The sequence below is a fragment of the Protopterus annectens genome, chromosome 13.part0 (assembly GCF_019279795.1).
Source record: "Protopterus annectens isolate FY-2018-M chromosome 13.part0, PAN1.0, whole genome shotgun sequence".
Taxonomy (NCBI): domain Eukaryota; kingdom Metazoa; phylum Chordata; order Ceratodontiformes; family Protopteridae; genus Protopterus; species Protopterus annectens.
The window spans coordinates 797,308,294-797,328,529 of record NC_056747.1 but is presented as its reverse complement, the minus strand read 5'-3'; the positions used below and the strand labels follow the sequence as shown (position 1 = coordinate 797,328,529).

At 37.5% G+C, this 20,236-nt stretch overlaps 1 protein-coding gene across 3 annotated transcripts in view; it reads right to left on the bottom strand.

Annotated features, from left to right (window-relative positions):
* Positions 1–20,236, bottom strand: part of TRPV2 (transient receptor potential cation channel subfamily V member 2) — a 1,022,245-nt gene that overhangs the window by 501,670 nt on the left and 500,339 nt on the right. The window lies entirely within an intron of this gene.

Below are 20,236 nucleotides of genomic sequence, written 5' to 3'. Positions count from 1 at the left end.
CCACATATCTGGTCCATAGTCCTCTCATTTGCTGTTTCTTAGACGCTACCATTCATCTTCGACTTCACTTATTTTTTCTCTTTTTCCTAAGGTGATTCAGTCCTGAGAATTAACTTGAACTCTTGTGCTATAGTTCCATTTAATGTCCTGGTTGTCAGCCTAGTCTCTGTTGACTTTAGAGCCTTCTCTGACTACTGCTTGCAGCTGATTGTAGCCAGCAGTAGTTTATATAGTGGGCTGACTGTTTCACTGGGGATGACCTTGCAATCTCTTTTTCTAAACAAGTGCCATTTCCTTACAAGGAGAAAGTCTACCTAAGTTGCATGTTGACCATTCTTGCATGTGATCTTGTGACTGTATCTATTGCTGAACCATGTGTTGTCCACCATCAAGCCATTTGCCAGATAGAAGTATAGAATGGTCTCTCTTACTTTATCCCTGTTGTTCCACCCATGTAGAGCCAGGCAGTCCTCATATCCTGGTCTGTCTGACCAGAAGGGAGAATTCAGGTCCCTATTATCAATACCAACTCTTGTTGTCCTGCTTTATGTAGTAGGCCCAGCAATTGCTGCCTAAATGCATTATTTGCCTCAACTAGCTGTGGGGCATAGGTTGAGATTAAGAATACATCTCTGTCTTTACACTGGTGTCTGATTTCCATGCATGTGTAATTAATTCTGATGGCATCCCTCACTTTCTTCAGAAGACTCTACTGCATCACAGTTTCTAAACCATTTCTAGTCTGTTCTTCCCTGAGTGGTAGACTCTGTACCCCAAGCCATGTGACTTTCTACCTTATCCCCTGCTTACCCAAAATGTTCAATCTCCTCCTAACCATCTTGTTATCGATTTCCAAGCTGCATCCTGTCAGTGAACCTATATTCAGTGTAAGAATCCTTAATTTAGTACAGCTTTCAATTAAATAGTTCTCTTTTTGTTCATAGGTTCATAGGTAGGTACTAGGCTATTGGCCCTAGGGCCTATATAAGCCTAGCGAAACGGTACCCTGGCTTTCGCCACCCAAGAAAATTATTTTCCTGTGCCACTGTCGAGCAGATCCACAGAAGTGATCCCCGGGGTGAATTTCCTACCTCCCATCCAATCATCAAGATTTTTCTTGAAGAGTGCTAATGAGGAGCTTTGTTTGATATAGATAGGTAGTTTGTTCCAGAGTATGGGAAGTCTCTGGGGCAGGAATATATCCTTCCAGCATGTTTTGTTTATTGTGGTGACAAGCTTTAGGTCCCTAGAGCGTATAGCTTGGAGGGATTGGGATTGCTGTTTCCTAACTTTCTCTTTTGCTTGTTTCTTGTTATGCTACTAAATGTATGCATTAACACACTCAAGCCCATAGCATATTTTCTGAATACTTCCAATTAACACCCATAGCTCCTTATGGCATCCAGTCTTTTTTTTTGGGGGGGGGGTCTGACCTCTTTATTTACCAGCTAATAATTGGCAGCATTAGAAAGAGCAAGGAGTAATTAACAAAATGACATTAAGATTGTTAATTTAGGATGTCCTGCATTAGACAAATTAATCACAGTTTGCCCATTACTATTCATATTGTCATATTTATGTTCATACTTTTGTAACTGAGAGACCTACATGCTATTGAGGGATATGGTGTGAAATGCAATAGTGGAAGATGGTAAAATTCATTGTAAATATTCATTTATTTCACTGTATACTGGATATGTTGCTAGTTATTGGTTAGTAATCATGAAATTCAGCAATATTTCCATATGTACTTAATACTTCAAAACAAACTACTGCATGGCATCAGGTGAAAACTTAGATGTTGTTAAAACAAACTGTCTTTGATATTTACACTGTAATTTGCACACACTGAGAAAAATTTAGAGTTAAGTGTTATTTATATCACTAAATGTTGTGAGTCCTCAGCAATAATTTTATTACAAATAGTTAAGCGCTTTTGTCAGTACCAGTTGACTTCCTCAGAACACATAAAAACCAAAGGAATATTGTTTAAATATAAACTCAGTAATAATTGGTTCATTCTCCCACCAATAATTTAACAAGAATATCCCTAATTCATGAATATACAACACATCTCATGAATATTAAATATATGCTAATTAAAAACACAGTTTAAAAACACATGACTAATACCTTGTTACAATACATTTGTATCCAACAGTTTGTTCATCCAGTAAGATATTCAGTAATCACATTCATTACCAGATATGTATCTAAAATAACCTTAAGAAACTAGTTGATATATATTTGTAAACTTTTTATACAAATATTTAAACCTGTCCTGCTTTTTTTCTTAATATTGGCAGGATAGTTAAATGGTCATTTAAACCCTGAGAGAAGTTTGCAGCTAGCCTTAATTCCCATAATAGTTTTTTTTTACTAAGAACATTTTGCCAGTCTCCTCCCCTAGCTTCAGTGTGGACAATGTCAAGAATAGCAAATTTAAAACCACAAAAGTCAGCACATTGTAAACTGTGTTTGTATAAGGCATTGGTTTCCTTCTTAATTTTTATGTCATACAGGTGTTCGTAAATCCCGGTTTTAAATAACCTCTCAGTTTTTCCAACATAAAATGATGTACAGGTGTCACACCTAAATATATACCAACTTACTTGAAAAGCAGCTGCCCCTTCTCAAAAACACAGTATTTTTATTTTGATTATCTAGGGAAATGGAGCTATCCTGAGAATATAGGAACAATAGGAGCATCTACCACAGGGCCTGCTCCCATTAAAATCCCCCTGTCCCCCTTGATTGTTAGTTCTCCTTTCCAGGACTGACTTTAAATTAGGTCCTATTTTAGTTGAAAATATAGGTTTTTCACCAACTACCTGGAAGATATCAGGGTTAGTTTTGAAAATACTCCAATTTTTATAAAGTATTTCTTTAACTCCATGATACAAGGGACTGTATTGGACAACACATGCCTGTTGGAAATCAGTTTTGTTCTCACTCTTGGAAACTACTTCAGAATTGTTGATTTTGTTAAGTCCTTTGCCCAACAGCGGAATATATCTTGTACCCCACTCATCTAATACTCCTTTTATAATTATATCAATAAATTCACCAGGGTATCCTCTTTCTAGGAACATGTCCTTTAGATAACTAAATTCATGGATTACATCCTTTTTCAAGGATGTCATCCTGGCCACCCTAATAGCCTGACCTTTGATAATACTTTTCTTTTGGAATATTGGGTGGTGGCTGTTAAAATGCAAGTAGCTGTTGCAAAAGGTTTTTCTTTTCCCAGTTCTAAATCAACAATAGAGGTATCTAATAACAAAGACATTGGTTCTTTGAACTTTAAGTCCTTAAAGGACATGATTTATTCTTTCGAGAAAAAAATATTTAAATTTAAAATGTGCCAAATGGAGATTTGTTATTTAAATGAATGTTTAAAGATGAAAGTGGTTCAGCAGGGGTTAAGAGTTTTTAAATTTCCCTTTGGGTTACATTACAATACTGAAATTATTAAGGAGTTTATGACAATGTTTGATAATTTGGGGTTTGAATTGCTAAACAAAAGTGTATTTTATTATAAGCAAATGGAAAAAAGGCTTCATAAGGAAGTCGATGACTTAAATGACATGATTTTTAATGATTTATTGTTTACACAGTATGAGGGATTCTATTACAAAGTCATTAGTAGGGTTGAAAAGAAATGTGATAACATTTTCAGCAAGAAAGTAAAAAAGTTAGATAGAGATTGTAAACAGTATAAATATTGTAAAGTGTACCCTAATTACAAATTGATTTTTAATGATGTTAATAAGGATGGATGTTTACCTTTATTACACCATGGGGAAGACAATATGGACAATGTGGATTTTGAGTTGTTAGGTGAGGATGAGCATTCCATGGAGGGAAGGAGACACAATTTTTCTGAGTATCAGGATTTTCCGCTGCCAAGATGCTCAGAAAGAATAGCCAGTCAGAAACAAGAGACACACAAAGCCTACAGCAGTGCAACACAACAGCACAAGGGATTTCCCAGGTGGTAGAAATACTAGTCCCAGACTCTAAGGCACAAGTTGGTAATATTCAGCATACATTTAATGGTTTTAACATTTATAATTATACTGATAGACTTATTATAGAAGAATTTTTTTCCTTATTTTCTAAGGGGTTCAAGTTTGTTCCCACCAAAATCCTAGATATAGCAGAAACATTGGTGGATGTACAACTTTACTTGAGAAAATTGAACCTAAAATGAATGTTTCAAAATAAAGATGGTAATAAGTCTATTAACAATTCTACTAAAATGCTTAGAAAAAGTAGTGTTTTTAATCCTCCTCTCCATCCGCTTATAACTACTTTTGAAAAAGTTGTTAAGGAAGATATGTACAAAATGTGGGGAGAGAAAAGAAGAGTATTTTCGAACCTTAACAATAAGGAAAGATGTTTATTAAAAGACTTAAGAGAGGACAAGAGTATATGTATTATGACACCTGATAAGGGTGGAGGAATTATATTATACAATTCAGAGGATTATATTAACACTATGCAGTCCATTTTGTTTAATGTTGAAAATTATTCCCAGTGTTCTAGGAATGAAATACATATTTCTTATCAAAGAGTGGATAGTTTTCTATATGAATATGTTATGGACCAGAGGATTTCTAAAGAAGATTATGATTTCCTCCTGAACATACATCCCAAAATTCCTGTTATTTTCGGTATTCTGAAAGTACACAAGAATGTTGAAACACCACCTTTTAGGCTGATGGTGGCAGCTGGAGGTTCCAAAATACATAATTTGGCTGTATATGTTGATAAAAAAGTCAACCATGTTGTAGAGCAGTCCTCACACTTGGTAAAAGATTCTTGGGACTTTCTTGGTCAATTAAAAAGTGATTTGTGGTGTCCTAATAGTATTTTCCTTACTATAGATGTTCAGGACTTGTTTTCCTGTATTCCTAAGCAGGAAGGCTTAGCCTTTTTTGAAGAAGTACTCTTCACCTGTTCTCATTTACCCTCTGATGAGATTAATTTAATATGCGAACTAATGGGTCTCATTTTGGAAAATAACTATATTTATTTTGAGGGGGAATATTTTCAGCAGGTGAAGGGGGAGGCAATGGGAGCCGCTTGTGCCCATGTTTATGCTAATTTAGTCTTGCTGGGATGGGAAAGAGAATATGTTTTCAAGAGTCAGTTTTTTTCGAATGTTCATTTTTATAGTAGGTTTTTGGATGGTATTTTTATTTTATGGAAAGGAGCCTCTGAATCTATTCCATTATTCATCCAATACCTAAATGGGACTACGAATGTTTTGAAATTCACCTTTGATTACCATGAACAAGAAATTAACTATCTGGACACCACAATATTAAAGGACCATGAGAAATTTATTTCCAGAATTTATCGTAAAAAAACCTTTTGCAACAGCTACTTGCATTTTAACAGCCACCACCGTATATTCCAAAAGAAAAGTATTATCAAAGGTCAGGCTATCATGTAATCCATGAATTTAGTTATCTAAAGGACATGTTCTTAGAAAGAGGATACCCTGGTGAATTTATTGATATAATTATAAAAGGAGTATTAGATGAGTGGGGTACAAGATATATTCCGCTGTTGGGCAAAGGACTTAACAAAATCAACAATTCTGAAGTAGTTTCCAAGAGTGAGAACAAAACTGATTTCCAACAGGCATGTGTTGTCCAATACAGTCCCTTGTATCATGGAGTTAAAAGAAATACTTTATAAAAATTGGAGTATTTTCAAAACTAACCCTGATATCTTCCAGGTAGTTGGTGAAAAACCTATATTTTCAACTAAAATAGGACCTAATTTAAAGTCAGTCCTGGAAAGGAGAACTAACAATCAAGGGGGACAGGGGGATTTTAATGGGAGCAGGCCCTGTGGTAGATGCTCCCATTGTTCCTATATTCTCAGGATAGCTCCATTTCCCTAGAGAATCAAAATAAAAATACTGTGTTTTTGAGAAGGGGCAGCTGCTTTTCAAGTAAGTTGGTATATATTTAGGTGTGACACCTGTACATCATTTTATGTTGGAAAAACTGAGAGGTTATTTAAAACCGGGATTTACGAACACCTGTATGACATAAAAATTAAGAAGGAAACCAATGCCTTATACAAACACAGTTTACAATGTGCTGACTTTTGTGGTTTTAAATTTGCTATTCTTGACATTGTCCACATTGAAGCTAGGGGAGGAGACTGGCAAAATGTTCTTAGTAAAAAAGAACTATTATGGGAATTAAGGCTAGCTGCAAACTTCTCTCAGGGTTTAAATGACCATTTAACTATCCTGCCAATATTAAGAAAAAAAGCAGGACAGGTTTAAATATTTGTATAAAAAGTTTACAAATATATATCAACTAGTTTCTTAAGGTTATTTTAGATACATATCTAGTAATGAATATGATTACTGAATTTCTTACTGGATGAACAAACTGTTGGATACAAATGTATTGTAACAATGTATTAGTCATGTGTTTTTAAACTGTGTTTTTAATGAGCTTATATTTAATATTCATGAGCTGTGTTGTATATTCATGAATTAGGGATATTCTTGTAAAATTAATGGTGGGAGAATGAACCAATTATTACTGAGTTTATATTATTTAAACAATATTGCTTTGGTTTTTAGGTGTTCTGAGGAAGTCAACTGGCATTGACGAAAGCGCTTAACTATTTGTAATAAAATTATTGCTGAGGACTCACAACATTTAGTGCTCTTTTTTGGTTTTATAGTGGTTTATTTGAGCAGTATTGCACCACCTATTTTGGTTTTATTTATATCACTAATTATACAGATAGGCATACATTTTCATATTTCTATAAATAACTCAATAAATTTGGAATCAGAGAGGAATTTCTTGGTATCATGCCAAAGTGTATCTATGGTTGACAAAAGTGTTCTAACAATGTATGTCAAGGCTGCACAGTTTCCAAGATATGACAATTTGTCAAAGTTTGGCAAAATATATAATTCTGCTTTGTGGGCATTATAGTATATTATAGTGTTTATGGAAAGACTATGAATGCATCACTGTAAAGAATACTTCTTACTGATAACATTGTTATTTTTACAGTTTTAACAGCATTTATTGTTCACAAAATATTTATATTTTAGCTTTTAAGTTGATTTTCCAGAAGAAGCTCTGGAATGCAAGGATGCATGTAGGTTGCTAGAAGTGTAATAATCCACATGACATAGATGTTAATGAGTTAAAAAATCCACTTAAATTTTCCCTGTTTTTTAAACTGAAGATCTCTTTCTGAGCCTCTCTCTCTCTATTCACTTCTTCAGTACATCTTTCTACTTTCTATAGAATGCAAGAAAGAAGGTGACAGAAGACATACATTTATACTTCTGCAGCCTGCACAAATTTTGGAATCAGGTGAATAAACATGCCAGGATAGACAAAAACTATAATAGTCTATCTGACAGTTTATGAACCTACCTATAAACATATGAATCTGAAACTTAAAATCCCCTTATGATGAAATTGGTAATCAAAAACGGCTAGCCAATAGCGTCAGCAGAGAGCTCACTCTTGCTTTAGGCAGGTACGGTAATGATCCATTTTAGATCAGAAACTGATTCACATCCTTAAGCACAGAACAGCTGTGTGAAGTGCTAAGCATAAAACAGTTTTATGAGGTGCTCTCAAGAATAGAAATTGAATTTGACTAAGCACATTCTTATCTTTGCAGTACATTCAAAACAATGAGTTATAGGCTCTCCCAAGAAGCAGCCCTTTGGTTCCAATATCTTGGTAGCGCTCAATCACTTCCATAACTGCCTAGCCAAACTTTTACACTCTGCAATGGAAAGGACATCAGACCACTGTTTGGAAGGTCTAAGCAATTCTCAAAGTTTTAACTCTGGGGAGAAACTAACATTATTTCATGAATGCTGGAAAAATAAATGGATCCATCAGCCTAGTCCGCAACAACAGCAACAGCATTCTCCATAAAGCATTCTCTGCTACCAAAACCAGCAAAGAGCGACACATGAAGAAGATGCCTGCCTCAGAAAACTACACCATGCAAGCATGCTGAAAATATCAGACATTATTTATGTACCTCACCAAGGATACCTGGTAGAGCAGGCTAAGGCTACAGGAAAAGTCTTTCAACAGTCATTATTTAAAATTTTACTTATTAAGACCTTCAAAATTCACAACAAGCCATTTTGGCTGTAAGGGCATTTCACTAGTTTTTTAAACAGCTACACTACATTCAAACTCCCAGTACATCAAGGATAGTAATATGTAAAACAGGAATGGACAGACCCTGAATAGAGAAGATGAAAATGTGTCAGTCATCTACTGTTATGAGTAGCTCACTCAAATATACTATTTTTTTCAACATGCTTATCTTCAGTGTTTAGTATAAACAATAAGTAGATTACCAAGCTATGGATTCAAAGGCTGAGTGGATGCCTTAGCTAATATGTCTTGTACCCAAAATATTCTTTGGTCTGTATATATATTCTGGGGTCTATATTTAATCTTCGAATGCTTAGGTTGTCGAACGCCGAAACATTGACACATAAACATTGAAATCTAATAAACGCGACAGGCCAATTAAGAGAAATTTTTCTCGGGGAAAAAATCTGTGTGGCCAACAAAAAAAACCTCTGCAACTCTAATCAAGTGGGGGACTTTGCCCCTCACACCTCCTGACATGGGGGGCTGTGCCCCCACACCCCTCTAACTAAATATACCAAATCTGAGATCGCTCTATATTGGGGAAAAAGGCAAATCCCCGATGACAGCCAAGTGAATTTTTTCCCAGGGAAAAAAATTCATGTAATTGGCCTATCGCATTTATTAGACTTCGACGTTTAGGTGTCGATGTTTCTGCATTTGACAACCTAAACATTCGAAGATCTAATATAGATCCTATACTCCAACTTGTAACACTTGGTGAAAGTGTAAGACTACTTATTTGCCAGCAGCTGCTACAGATACTATCTTTAAAAAAGCCATAGATGCAATATTATGCCTTGTATAATTTGCCTGGATATGTTTACCCACCAAACTGTACCAGAGTCTAAATAAGCAACAACCCAATTTGAAATATGTTGCCTTCCTGTAATGGAAATGAAAACAAAATGATAATTTTTCCTAAATTTTTCATTCTGGAAATGGACATAAACAATCACATTCTAAAGTTTGCGTAGTTTAATTTTTGACGGTGTGCAACATTATCTTTACATAAAGGAAGGGTTAGTGTTAGACTGAGGGTATTCTTAGTGAATTCACTATAATACATTAAGGTAGAATAATAGGCCTGAAAATATGGAGTCAGACTTGTGTTTTCATGTATGCATTTATTTTCAGGGAAAAATAATTCATTAGAAAGTAAAGATAAAGCATGAGATGTGCAGAAATACAGAATGTTCCTTTCTCAACGGAAAGATGTACTTGCAATGGAATGATAGATATGGCACATGCAAGACAATGCTTGGAAAACCAAAGCTAAAAAGGCATGTAAAACATTGCAGGGTTTTTGATATTATGAGAATATACTTCAGATATGGTCAGCAAAGTCAGTTAGTTTGGACTGACATACAGAAAAAATTATATATCCAGCATTTTAGAATATGAGTTAGCTTTTGGATTTATATGTAAAAGGGTCTCTACAATACAGACACTTAAGCCTGAGTACAGAAGACAGGTCTACAATAAAGACACTCAAGCCTGAGTACAGAAGATGGGTCAAATAAAGACTGTTTCAGTTTATATTATTCAGGAGAATCAGAATATATGTGCAGAAACTTTGAATGTATTTAGTAGCGCTGTTATCACTAACCAGCATTCCAGCATTTCTACAGACTGTTATTGTTTATCAGCATTGTTATTAAAGACAGTAGTTGGATATTCAGATATTGTGAACATCTAATAAAGCCTTATAAACCAAACTACAGCGTTTGAAGAATTCACTCTGAAAAGTACAAAAGACCTGGCCCATAAAGGAGAGACTGGCACCTGTTCAGCACAAGTTTGGGTAATTAACAGATAAAGTCTTTCATTACAGTCTCACTTCAGTTGTTTCCAGTTAATTCCAGTATACTACAGTCTTATCTATTCTTTTGTTAGGAGAGGTGGTGACCTCTTCTCAATGTAAACAATATAAGGTTTGGCACTAATAAGAGCCTGTAATTCTGAAACCTTCCTAGCTGAGATTACTGTTAAGAAATGAATACTCCTCCACAAGATAACATTTAAAGAGATAAAGAAACCAAGGTCATATGGAGTTTTCATCAACTCTGCCAAAACAATGTTCAAGTCCCACAATGGGAGAGCTGGCTTTTTAGAAAGACTGAGATGTAATGCCAATATTCAAAACATTTTAATTACCTAGGAAGTTAGAGATGACTTCCATGGATGAAAAGCCAACAAAGCATAATAGTTAAAGACTAGGACATGTAGTCAAGAATATTACAGAGTTCACCTTAAGGAGAAGAAATTTCTTCTTTCACCAATGAGGAAATGTTTTCAATTTTGACATGATTTTCTAACAGTAAGCTTCCTAATGTATTGGGAAACTATCAGTAGAGAAATAAGTCTTCTTTTAGGTATTAAAATTTTAGGTGTATAAAATAGCGATGCGACCAGTAGTACTGTATGGTACAGCAACTGGAGCAGTAAGGGCAGAGCAGTTGAGGATGCTAGAGGTGATGAAAATGAAATACTCAAGATGGGTAGTAGGATCCACACTGTAGGACAGGTAAAAACATGAGGACACAGGAGCAGAAGCCAAAGTAGCTCCAACTGCAGAAAAGGTTAAAGAGAACAGATTATGGTGGCTTGGGCACATACAGAAAAGCAGAATACAATCTGATAAGGAAGATTTAGGACAGACAGAAAGAGGGTAAGAGGAAATAAGGTTATCCAGGCTCCAGCCAAGAGGTGGCTGGATTGTGTGAGAGAAGACCTGAGATAGTCAGGAATGAGTGTTGAAGAAGGTAGGCAAGTGGCATTAAAAAGAATGTGACAGTTGCCACAACACCCTGACCCCATGTAGAAAATGGGACAAAAGGGCACAGCTATGACTTCTGATAATACTTAATAATATATGCTCTGTATTGTACATACATGCTGTCATCAGTTTCATGGCTCTGAGAGCCAAATTTGGCAGTGTGTCACCATTGTTCTCCTGGTGGACCACCTACAGCTCCCCTCCTCCACCTTGTTGGGAAGTTTACATTTCTGAATCAGCTCTTTTGGCACCAAACTGATAATCAAACCTGTGTTAAGTGAGACAAAAGTCAGGGCTTTATCCCATTAACACACTGAGCTTATTAAAACTGAGTTTCATTTTAAAACAAATTTTAATATGCTTTTGTAAAATCTCATATAAATCACATTTATACGGAATACTACTGAATTCTGAAAGGCAGCTGCATCAAAAGAAACTACTCAAACATTGCCATTTTTTAGCAAGCTTGTTGAACAAAAGACCTTGTGCCTGAGCTTATTATATTAAGCCATGCATTGGGGATCCCCCACACATAAACTTCTGGTCAAAAAATGTAGTCCTTTTAAATTTATTTACTTCTCACATGGTAAGAAAAGTACACATAAATTATAGACAATGAAGGAAGTTCCAAATCATCACATGCAATGATCACTAGAATTGGGTTAAACTGGCAGAAGTCAGTGAAAGACCATGGAAAATCTGTAAAATAACTGATTAACTACACAGCTTTCTAGTTTCACATTAAGTATAGAAAATCATGTCTATTGGAAAGAAAATAAACATCTGGACATCGAGCAGAATAATATATAATTATTTTAAAACACAAACATGGTTTATCATAAATTTCTTTCACAGTGCCTCGCAGACAAAATGACAGGAAACTGCAAACCACAAGAGATATTCGTCTCCAAGCAACAGTTTCATTCTCAGCTGAGGTCTATACAGGCAGACCGCTTACTTAACATTATACTTAGGAGCTCTGTTAAAATAAGATACATACATACATACCTCTTATGTTCTGTTTGTGCTAAAAACAATCACTAAATATATTCAAATAGCAGTAAAAATATTGTTGTACCACCAAAGTTATAAAATCATTTCAGAAAATGGTCACAAAAAAGGGTTTCAACAAAGGCTGCACAGGATAAGCTTTACCAGCTAGTCAGGGAGATGATTTACTGCTATGTAAAATAGGGTCAAAGGACCTCCTTTTGGTATTGAAAACAATAATGTATTGATGACAAAAACTGTAAAGACAAGAATGTTGAAAAATTACGAGTAGATTGATGGATCCCTTTATATGTGATGGTTGTGTTGTTTTTGTCTTCGGCAACGCCGATTAGCTGGGGTATAACCATTCCCGGTTCCACAAAGTCTACTCTTCAATTTTACCCTAGGAACTAGACAAACTTTCAACTTAAGCATTCAAGTCATTCACTTCTCAGCCTTGTTCTTGCTCAAAACTCATAGCAAATACTAATAAACCTTAGCACTAGACCCCCCTATACTGTAGAGAAGGACAAAGCTCTCTATTCGACCTTACCAGCCAATCAGTAAAACAGTTCACTGTACCTATCCAGGCATGTCCAAAGGGCAGTTTCAGGTGTACTCTCTGGTCCAACTGGTGAATCTGGGCATTTTGAGAAAATGTTACAACTTCCTCATGTACAGACAACCCTCTCCTCCTACCATTAAACACTAATAAATGCAAGAGATGCAATTATACAGCCAAACTGGAGGCTAAGCTCTCTCAACCCAAGACTGGACCAGGCAGTCAAGAGGAGAAGGGAATTACTTGCATCACACCACCAGTCTCACACAGACCTATGAAACCAGCACCAGCAAAAAAACACACATAAATACACAAAAACATGCTTGGAGGCTCTAAATAAAAATCTGCAAAAGCAACAGAGACCTCCAAAGCAGACATCCAAGCAACCTCCACCCCCCCAACACAAACTATGAAACACATACTTCACAAAACCAGTGTGCCACCCAATCACAGCCCTTAAGGCAAAATAACATACCCAATAAACTAGTAATAAGTGACTCTATAGACAGGCACACTGACATCCCACTCACTAGGCTGAACAAGGAGAAGGTTACTCTTAGCTGCCTGTTGGGTGCCAGGATCCACCACATAACACAAGCACTCAGGTCACTCCAGAAGAAGTACAAATATGACTCTTGTCATTCTCCATGTTGGTGTGAATGACCTGAGCTGTACTTCCCTGGACTACATGAAAGAGGGAGGAGCTCTCTGATCACGTAGCCCAGGCTGGTATGACCCTGAGTAGCATTCTGCCCTCACCAAGAATGATACCACAATATAAAGAAAAAAATATCAGTTTCAACAATTGGCTAAGCTTCTGGTGTCATTCAAAGGGGATCCAGTGTCTGTCAGCCTGGGATTTCATGCTCGACAAGCCACGCTGCTTCGCTAGAGACGGCTTGCACCTGTCACCCTTAGGCTTTCGAATACTGGCCAAGGCTCTAACCACCCCCATATTGCTTTTTTTAGGCAAGGCTCAAAAGACAAACCCACCGCCGTAAATAGCACAAATAACAAAAAACTGAGGATAATGCTACTCAATGCCAGAAGTCTAAACATCAAAATGCATGCACTCGAGTCACTCCTCAGTATGGAGAAAATCGATATATGTGCAGTAACAGAAGTCTGGTTTAAGACTCCAGAGAGCTCCCCAGCACTACCAGGATACAACTCATACCATACATTTCGTCCACAAAACCCGGACCGAAATACAAAAGGTGGGGCGTATCCATATTCATCAAGAATACCCACACCTCCAGGTTAGTGGCACAGCACGATGCTTCAGAGATCATCCACATGCAACTAACAATGGGCAAAACTGCAATCCAAACTGTAGCTTGCTACAGATCACCCACCATGGCCCAGGACCCCCATTTCACATTTCTGGAAACATAAAGGTCCTACCAAACACCCTGATATTGGGTGATTTCAATTACCCAAACATTAACTGGGAGAACTACTCAAGTACTAACTCCTTTGCCCAACATTTCCTAGAATTTATAAACTCTAATGCCCTGGATCAAATGGTCAACACCCCCACCAGAGGTGACAACATATTGGACCTGGTCATCACCAACATGGGTGAGCGGTGTTCCACACCAGAGTTCAACCCCTCACTGTTTAAGTCTGACCATAAACTAATCACTCTGGATTTCCACATTCCGCCCCCACCCCCGGTCAAAGAAACCACAGTGAAAAACTTTTCAGAAACAAACTTCATGTTACTTAAGACTGAGGTGGAAAGTTTCAAAGCCCCCATGCTAAAGGATAACGATGTCCAAGCTGCAAAATCCTTTACAAATGCACTCTATGGGCACCTACAAGAATGCATAGATCGTGCTATCCCAAGCAAAACCAAGACGCACTCTTCCAAAAAAAGGAAACCAGTCTAGTGGACCCCTGCCATAAACAAGCTGTACAATAGAAGGAGGAATTAGTACAGAAAAGAGTAAAATCCCAAGAAGGGAAGACATCCCTGATCAGTATCAGCAAGAAACTACAATCCCTCATAAAATCATCCAAGGCGAGCTTCTAAAGAAAAATTGCCAAGGACTCCAAAGATAACCACAAGGCATTCTTTAGCTATGTAAAGAATCTAAGTGGCAATTCTCAGGTCTGCTCAGAGTTAATGCAGAATGGCACAAAATACAGTGAACTGACCAATATCACCAACATCCTAGCAGACAGGTTCATTGCAAACTTCACCCCCCTCTCATCTCCAAAAGGGCCCATAATCATATCAGAAGAATGTAGTGCCCCTGACATCACAGACACTCAGGTTAAAACAGCCCTCTCCAAAGCCAAAAACACAGCACCAATGGGATTGGACAGTGTCCCAGGTTGCGTCCTACACAAGCTCAAAGATGAACTAACCCCTCACCTAAACACACTGTTCAAACTCAGTCTCTCCACGGGCTACGTGCCCATAGAGTGGCGCAGAGCAACGGTTATTCCTCTTCACAAAGGTGGAGCCACAACAGACCCCAGGAACTATTGCCCTATAAGCCTGACTAGCTTGGTCTGCAAGGCTATGGAGCGCATTATCATGGATCTCATTAACAGAGACATTGGGAACCTCCAAACACTGGCCCCTACCCAGTTCAGCTTTGTTAAGGGCAGATCATGCCTCCTAAATCTGGTGGACTTATTTGAGACAGTTACCAAGGCTATAGATGAGGGAAAGGTGGTACATACAGCCTACCTAGACCTTGCAAAGGCCTTTGACACCATTCCCCATTCAGATATTATAGACAAGCTCATCAGCCTGAACATAAACATCACGAGATGGGTTGCCAACTGTCTCATGGACAGAACCCACATGGTAAGAGTTGCAGGAGCTACGTCTGACTCTAAACCGGTTACAAGTGGCATTCCCCAGGGCTCAGTCCTAGGACCCCTCCTTTTCAACATATACTTCTCAGAGGTACAGGCAAGCACAGGATGACTATGGCTGACCAAGTTCACAAACAACTGCAAACTAGGGGCTATAATTGACTCTCCGGCTGACACAGACATCCTCCAAAAGGGTCTCACTGAGACAGATACCTGGTGTCAAAACCATGGCCTCAAGCTAAATGCCAAAAAGTGCATAGTCATCCCCTTTGGAAAAAACATAGTACCCACAAACCACCACATAGGTGGTAGCCCCCTAAATACAGAAGATGTAATAAGGGATCTGGTGACCCAAGTAGATAGCAACCTCTCCTTTGATAATCACATTGCCAAAGTGGTTAGAAAATCCTTCTATGTGGCCCACCTAATCACAAAAGGGTTTGCATCCAGATCAAAAGTGGTCATTGTGCCCCTCTACGCATCACTCTTCAGACCCATTATAGAGTACAACACTCCATTTGGGATGTACCTTACAAGACACCTGCAACAGCTGGAAAGACCACAGAAGTACCTCACCAAGAGGATCACTGGCCTCAAACAGATGCTCTATGCAGCTTGACTGAAGAAACTCTAGCTGTACTCAGTTGCATACCGCCTACTCATAGGTGATCTCTGCCTGACATACAAGGCCATGTCCAACCCAGAATTAATGGACATGCTCCACCTAAAGAAAACCATATCCCCTCGAGCCTCACGCTCTAGGGATCTAAACCTCACCACAACAATAAATAGAACATCCTGGAGGGATAGATTCCTGTCCCAGAGACTTCCCATGCTTTGGAACAGGATTCCAACCTACATTAGGCAGAGCTCCTCGCTAACCCTCTTCAAGAGAAACCTTGACGAGTGGATGGGAAACAGAAAGTATACCCCTGGGATCACTTCAATGGCTCTGCTGGACAGAGGCACAGGGACCTAATCTAAGGGGGTGGTGAAAGCCAAAACTTTACGGCTAGGCTTATAAATGCCTTTGGGCAGATAGCCTAGTACCTACCTATGAACCTATATCGATAGATGCTCTTCCTTAGATTTTGTCTGGATTGTCACATATTGCACAACAGCAAAATCAGTCCAGTTCTCAAAGGAATCTCATAAGTTTTCCCAAAACACCACAGAAAAAATCCAAACAAAGGGTTCTCAGCATAACAGAATTGCATATGGTCATCCACCCAGTCCAAAAACTGCACCATACTTTACAGGTCATTCTTGACCACTAACTCAAGTTATGAACTGGAAGCAGAATACTGAGACATCACCTCATCATTTATTTATTTACTTATTATTTATTTTGCAATTGTTGACTGGAGAAATATGGCTGGGCACAAGGCCCCTTTTCAGCACAGGCCCGGGGAGAAAAGCTCCAGTACACGCAGTATATTCCGAATATTTTAAATTATATAATATCAACCAAATCAGGCAGAATACAATTAAAATAAATTTTACAATGTCAAAATAGATAGGATAGTAACTAAAGTACAGTGGTAAGGATTCTTATACTAAACTGCACACTATGCAGATATAGTTCGATAAATAAGTATGCAGTAGGATGGATGTCACATACAGCATACTGGGTTATTTACAAAGGGTGGATAGCAAAAGGCTGATTTCATTTTCAGATATAAATAAAATTAGTGGTAAAAGTTAAGAGAAGCATAGGTGAAGGTGGAGTGGAAGAAGACAGAGTGATAGTTGCTAAATGCGTAGAAGAGAGCAGAGGTAGAGTAGAAGAGGAGGAAGATGTTATACTTATTTTGGAGATGTACAGCTAACAGAGCCAGGATGTTGACAGGTATTTTCTTAGATGTGTGTTGAATGCCTGTTGGTTTTCAAGAAGCCTGAGAACACGTAAGAGGGCATTTCAGACCAGAGGGTAGCTACAGAGTTTGACTATAAGGAGGTTTATGATGCATTTTGGGTTTTAGTGATGGAGAACAGGAGTTTGTCTTTAGAGTGAAGAGTTTTTGTAGGCTGGTAGTATTGAAACATGCCTTTTAGTGCCAGATGCTTGTAGTATAGCAACCTTTCTCCTTCCTTTACTTATTTTTTCTCCTTTATATTTTTTTCTTTCATTACCTAAGCCTGTAATCTAGCCTTTATATTTCATTTCTTATAAAATGAACAGAAATCATCTCTCAAGTATCTCATATTTGGTAATTGTAATGAAATATTTACTTTTATCCGATTCTGAATAGCTGAAAATTGCTATGAATATACAGACTTATTTTTTTATATAATGTGTAATAGTTACTTTATTTCTCTGATGCCAGTGTTATGGATACGTTTGTTTTGCATTTTTCAGACTTCTTATTTTTTCCTGTATGTTTTGGAGAGAACTCCATAGGAAGCTACTGAAAATGTGACTTCTGTGCTGGACACTCCTGGTTAACAAATGTAAATAAACAAATATGTAACTAACTGACTAACTAAATATATTTTCCAAGATATTTTACCATACAAACATGGTGGCTATACCAAGCTATGGGCTCAATCTCCCACCAACCTATCATTACAGTGATGATTTTTCTGCTGAGATGTATGATGCTACCTCAAAACATTCAGATCAAAATTATTTCTATTTATGTTATTTCAATAAACCAGAAATTCATAGATTCATACACTGTTACTAGGTTAGTGACCCAAGGGGCCTTTCTAAGTCTAGCCAAGTTTTCCCAAAAGAATAATGATGTCCTGCTTCCAAATAGGACATTGAGGGCCAGGCATTTATAAGCTACCTCTGTTCATAAGTGACATGGGTGCCAGGCCTGGAGTAAATTTCCTATTCCCCCATCCACTTGTCTAGGTTGTGCTTAAACTGTGTAATAGACAAATTCAGCTTCATATGGATAGGAAGCCTGTTCCATAGGAGATGCAGTCTCTGGGACACATATCTGTCTCTCCAGCATGTTCTGTTTACGTCACAGACAAAATTCAGGTCCCTAGACCTTGTATTTCTGGTAATGTTTGACTTACAGATATGTAGGAAATTCATTAGTGGGGGGTTTGTGGATTCCTTGTAAGCCAGGCATACGTCACCCCTCAGCAATCTATAGGAGACTGAGTACAGGGAAAGGGCTTTAAGCTTCTCTGCATAAGGCAGGTTTGTTGTGCTTCATATTCTTTTTGTAAGGAACCTTTGAGGTCTCTCTTGTTGCTGCATATGCCTGGTCAGGTACAAACAAAAGGGAGCATTGTACTCTATGACTGGTCTGATAACGGCAGAGTACAGTGGGATAATGACCTATATGGACCTAGGTGCCATGCCCTTACTTACAAGTTGCACACCATAAATGGATTTCCTCACCACTGTGGTCACATTGCTGTAAGGCTACTGTCTACGTGCGTACCCAGATCCCTGACCACTGGGTCAACTCTTGGGGTATATTATCAACATGGTAATTAGCTGGGATGGTTGATTTCCCAAAGGGTACAATTATGCATTTCTTAGCACTGAGTTTAAGACCATGGTTTTGGCACCATTTATTAGTCAGAGATAAACTTTCTAGAAGAATGCTAGTGTCTACATGCGTACCCAGATCCCTGACCACTGGGTTGACTCTTGGGGTGTATTATCAGCATAGCTGTAGAAAGCTTTGTGGTTGTTCTTTACCTGGGCAGCTATTTTTTTCTTCAAACATATCCTTTGATATTAATTATCCCTCTTAGCTGCCTGTTTAGATTGGTCAGAGGGCTTTTAGTATGTATGACTTTGTTCCTCCTACACTTGGCCAAGATTATTTTTTCTTTTGTTGTATAACCAACTGATGCTGTGATTCCACCAGGGTGGCTTTTATTTTGAGTTTGTCTTATTCTTAAAACAAGTGGGCACAGCTCTGTCTATATCAGTATGGATGTACAGAGATTTTGTAACTTGCTCAATCTATTCTGTAGTATTTAATGGGTTTGGTGGTGCTTGGAATTTAGCCAAGGTGTTGCTAAGTAGAAAGAGGTTAGCCTTGGAATAGTTCCTAAAGTTTTTTGGTCTTGCTAGATCCTCAGATTTAATTTTTTATTTAAAGTAATACTGCCTTATGATCAGATCTGATGAGCAAAGATATTACATTGGTGATGGACATTGGCCTGGTAGGAGAATGGACCTACACTCTCCAAGGAAAGGATGGCTTGCAGGGAGTGGAGTTTCTTGTTACAACTTCTAGCATTGAGCAATACTACCTTCAGATATTCCTTCATAGGTTCAGTTAAGTTTTTATTTACAGTATCATCTATTACTTCTTTTATTATCCATAATAAATCCTGACTTCCTTTCCCATTTCTACCAGAAATGGTATGATCAAGCAAATTATTTACTTTGCTTGTTAATCTTTTAGCTATTATTCTCATAAATATCTTAAAATCTGTATTATTCAATAATATTGGTCTCCAATTTCTTATATAATGTTCTACATACTTTCTGATCACCTCAAGTATTCCATCTTGTGTAGTCATTTTTTTCCTTCATTATTCTTTAATTTCCTTATTATTCTTTTTCTTTTAATAATTTATTCAAGTAAAGTTCCACTTCTTCCTTTCTTCCTTGCAAAAAATCATTGTCTATATAACAATTTCCAAATCTTTTCCTGGTTTACATAATATATTTCTACTCTTTCTCATAAAAAGTCACATCCTTTAATATTTCTCAAAACGCTTCTTGACTCAACTGCCTATATTTTAATTTTTCTATCCTCTTCCCATCTTGACACTCCAAAAAGCACTTTTTATATTTTTTCTTAAAGCTTATCCACCACCTTGTCCAGTTTTCATAAAATATTCTCATACCTATGTGATCTTTCAATTTTATCCCTTTCTTGTCAACTTTATCTAAATCTTTTTCAT